Raw genomic sequence first — 4585 nt, 5'->3', positions numbered from 1 at the left:
GTAATAGGAGTGGACTGCCCGTGAAACCGTTCTTGTCAGGGTCTCCTCTAAGGTGATTCAAGCAAAGAACAGTTTCTGCCAAAGCTAAAGGGGCTGGTGAGTGACACCCCTCTATTTGCTCCACTATGGACACCATGGAATAATCTCCATACTTTTTACCTGTCCTAAGTAAACAATTGACAACAAGACAAAAACATAAAGCACGGATTTTAAAACGTTGTTTAGTCAAGTTGTCACGAGGGGCGACGAAGTGTTTGATAAATTGAATTAAGTTCACGCCTTATTCTGTCCCATTGTTGGCCATATCATTGTCATTCAAACCAAAAAATCTTTGAAATACAGGTTTAGAATCTGACAAGTTAGGGGCATATGTCCCAGGGAGAGTATTTGTAGGAAAACCTAGTAGAGCCTCAAACTCGTCAGGTAATGGGACAATTTCATCCCCTTTAACTAGTAGAAAAAATGTTATTTGTAACGCCCTATTAGTAACTGGAGTTAAAAATGCTAGTTACTAAAACACCACTAGTAACTGGCTAAGATAATGTAAGTTACAAATAATATGACATTAGTAACTGGCCTTGTAGACGAAGGTTACTAATTTGAAATTTGTCAAGGTTGGAAATTCTATTAGTAACCGACCTAATAAATGTTGGTTACAAATATTGAGTCAAATAAAATTTGACCAAATATTCAGTAACTGGCTTACAAACGCAAGTTAGTACTTTGTGTCAAAATAATTTTTATTTATTTATTTTCTAACAAACCTAAGTACAGAGTAGCTTTGTTTCATTTTTCCACTTGCGTTTTCGACTTCATGAGTATTCCTATATACTCATTTGTCTTCCATTAACTTCGATCTCCTTTTTCCTTGATAAAAATAAACGGTTTTAGAAATTTTTAATTAAAAATTGCTTCTTGTTCATGAAGAATGATCTAAAATTCAGCAAAAGAGGGCTAAATGGAGGTTAAAAAGAGGTATGTAAAATTTTGAATTAGGGTTGATGTAATGAACTGAATTATCTCTTTAATTAAATAAAAACCCCAATTAGTTGTGAATTATATCTCTTTTAATTTTTCTTTCCATCTGCTCTATGTTACCTTGGGCTTGCTTAGTTTCCATATGCTTAATTATGTCTTGATGATTTACCAACCATTGGCGATTGATTACAGCAGTTTCGGCTAAATTGTTTACTCTTTTGCTCTTAGAAGATTCGTTCATTTCCCGAGTGAAGCCTAACATCTCTCTATTTTTTCACAAATTCATCCATATTCTGCTTCTTTTCTACCATTTTTGCTGAAATCAGCTTGTAAAGTTCACATTTTTTGAGCTTTGAACCTTCAATTTCAACTTCTAGATAACTGGATTTGGGTAACTTTCATAATCCCTTCATCTTTTTTTTTCCTGTGTCTTCTTTAGAAAAAAAATTCAAATTTTAGCTTCTGGGTACCTCGGTTTGGTAGTTTCTGATTTGTTTTGAGTTGTTTTTTTTTAATTTATGCTTAAAATGTGGCAATTTGTTGTTTCCATTTTCTGTGGATTTTGGGTCATTATGTTTTGATTTAGTAGTTTTTTTTTAATTAATATTTGCTGCTTTTTGTGGATTTAATTTTGTGGGATTTCTAATACTTCGTATGTATATGCAAGTTTAAAGGGTTGTTTGAAAATTGTTCATTGCATGTGTACCTCCCCTTTTCAATTAGTACAAATTGGTTCAGTTAGGTTTCTTATTTATTTGTTGCTATGAACATGAATGATTCTTTTTAATGTTTAGGATTTGCGTGTTAGTTGACTTTTTTTTTAATTATCTTGGCTTTATTAGTTGTTGATTCCTTTATGAATTATATCATCTTGACATCCATTTTTAGTATATGGGGGCAATTTTAGTGGTACGGAGGAGTAATTAGGCTAGTGTGTAGAGAATGTTAGAGTCCATTGTTGCTTGAAATGTTGGTTTTATCCATGAAGGGTGAATATTGTTGTAGTTAGAGGTATATTCGCACAATCGATTTCTGTATCTTAGACCGTTTTCAACCAAGTTGATGTTAGTTTCCCATTGAAATCCTTCTTTCAAGGGTTTTCCTGAGATAAAGTTATGTAGAAGCTAGGAAATAGAAGCAAATCTGTCCCGCACTTTTCATGGTTTCACCCGGGAAATTATCTAGCTGCGACAAGAAATGGATTTTGATTTGTTTAATCCAATTTCGTTTGCTCAAAGGATGTGGATTCGACGAATTATCATGTCAATAGGAAGAAAGGAAGGGGTTTTTTTCTCACTGAGGTTGATTTGTCATTGTCCATGTTTAATTTGGGCTGGCTTCATTCTACAAGTTTGATTGCCAATTGTGATTTAACATGCTTTAAAAACTTGGTTTGGTTGCTTGTCACCTAATGATTAGTTGCTGATCATGTTGCCATAAGTAGTTCAAGTAATGATGCTATATTAGAAAGTTCTTGTCCCTGCACATGTTTTCTTATTGTTTATAAACTAATATTTTTGAGGATATGTTACTTTAAGAAGTAGAAATCATTTCCGGATGGTGGCAGTTGATAATTTATGTCATTGACTTGCTTCAGGGACCATAAGTATTTGTTAATCATGGTAGATGAATTTGTTATCAATTTCTATCAATTTTTTACTGTGATTTTTCTTTGAACATGGGAATTACTTTAATTTCACTGACCATGTGGTATTGAAGACACTAATTATTTGAATATGAATCTGCATTTTTTTTATAGTTATTTATTTTGTTTCTTGGCTGGTTTTAGGTTAGGACAGGTAGATTTTGCTTGGAAACATCTATTCTATGCAGCACATCAGCCTGAGGCAACAGAACTCCACAAATTCAAGCAGTGGAGAAGCATTTAAATAGATGCTTTGATGCTCGGAAATTTGGAGAATGGAAAACTGCATTGTGGGAAGGAGATGCTGCGATTGCTGCCGGAGCTGACTATTCTCCTCAGGTGAACTTTTTTTTAATTGTCAGTAGGTTGCTGGAATATTATATACTTTCTATTTTTGGAGAAGTCCATAATTTTCTATTTGGTACTCAAGCTAAGTGATTTAATGAATGTCCAGCTTCTCTCTTGTAGAGCAAAATCCCTATAGGTTGCTGGATAATAGTATACTTTCTTTTTTGTAACATGTACTAGTGCAGGGCTCATTATTTGCTTCAAATGACTGTAGGCTCATTTGATTTTTGCAATGGTCCGGGCTCAAATATTACTTTTAATGATGCAGGCTTATCAGGTATGCAATTTAATAATCTCACTAATCTTGGATATTTCTACAACTATATAAGTGGGCGAAACTGCTAGTTCAGGCACCTAAGAAATTGAAATTTGAGCTACTTCAGTACCTTCCAGCTTGTGTATGTAATAGATTGTGCTAGTTCAGACACTTAAGAAATTGAAAATTGAGCTAGTTCATGCACCAAGCATCTGCTACCTTATGTTTTTGTTGTATTTTATATGTGGGGTTTTGAAATCTGTATTGAATTTATTTATGACTAGTTTTGTCTAATAAGTGAAATTATTGGTTTTGATTTCTGTATAGAATTTATTTGTGACTAGTTTTGTCTAATAAGTGGTTGAAAATTTTCTTGTGAGCTTTGATGCTTATATTCTTTTATATCCCCTCAGTTTGATGCATTGACCATGTTGGAAGCGTTCACTTGGTGACTGTCTGAAACAATCCTTTTTAAATTTTGGCTTTTTTATGTTTATATTTCTTTCCCATGCAGAATTCTGTTGCAATATCAAGTGCTAAGTGTAAACTTCTGCTATCCCATACAGAACAGTCAAATTTGTGAAAGCAGACAGAGACAAAATCGTCAAAATTTGAAGGTTGACCATTGTATCAATTAACTAACTAGCTTTTTTTAGTTATAGAGTATTATTTATTGTGAACTATGAGAGAAATATTTGTAATTTACAAGTACATCAATTCAATATAATTTCCAAGATGTCGCTTAAAGTTGGTCTTATATTGGCTAGATTGATAGTTATTGTATTTTATTAACAATTAATGGTCTTTACATAAATGTAGTGTACGGGTGGTGGCAGTAGAGGAGTTTGCTACTGCTACCATTTTATTTATTTTTTTAAAAATTAAAAACACTATTCGTAACTGGCGTTATGCTATGTCAGTTACAAATAATACTATATTTGTAACCGGCATAACTTGACGCCAGTTACAAATAGTATGTTTTCTAACTTTGAAAATAGCCTATTTGTAACTAGCGTAAGGTTAAGTCAGTTACAAATAGTACATTATTTGTAACTAACATTAGCCGGTTACGAATAATTTTCATTAGTTGTAACGGTGGCATTCGCAACCAACAATGCCAGTTACAAAAAGTCAATTTCGCCAGTTACAAGTAGCATTTTTTCTACTAGATATATGATGATTCAAATCCCAATTATTAACAGCAGCATGAAGAAAATCAAAATTTATAATCAATTGCATATAGCTCAATAGGGGGTCAAGGTGGTATATTTTAAAAGCTAATTTGTTCTTGGTCAAAAAGGAAGTGACCCATTGTTTCAAACGTTGTTCAAAGGTTTTCACCATTGTTCAAAAAAAAA

The 4585-nt window shown here is 33.0% G+C and overlaps 1 long non-coding RNA gene across 2 annotated transcripts; it reads left to right on the top strand.

Annotated features, from left to right (window-relative positions):
- Positions 1–786: 786 nt before the first annotated feature.
- On the top strand, positions 787–3961 carry LOC145611363 (uncharacterized). 2 transcript variants are annotated; one of them, XR_014106367.1, is made up of 4 exons: positions 787–975; positions 2768–2962; positions 3186–3248; positions 3742–3961. It is a non-coding gene; the product is annotated as an uncharacterized LOC145611363 (long non-coding RNA). The 2 variants fall into 2 exon arrangements; XR_014106369.1 differs by lacking the exon at positions 787–975 and adding an exon at positions 1074–1369.
- Positions 3962–4585: the final 624 nt, after the last annotated feature.

This window comes from Chenopodium album, chromosome 3 (genome assembly GCF_948465745.1).
Source record: "Chenopodium album chromosome 3, dcCheAlbu1.1, whole genome shotgun sequence".
Classification (NCBI taxonomy): Eukaryota; Viridiplantae; Streptophyta; class Magnoliopsida; order Caryophyllales; family Amaranthaceae; genus Chenopodium; species Chenopodium album.
The sequence above is the reverse complement of the archived record's forward strand: the minus strand, read 5'-3'. Positions and strand labels throughout refer to the sequence as shown.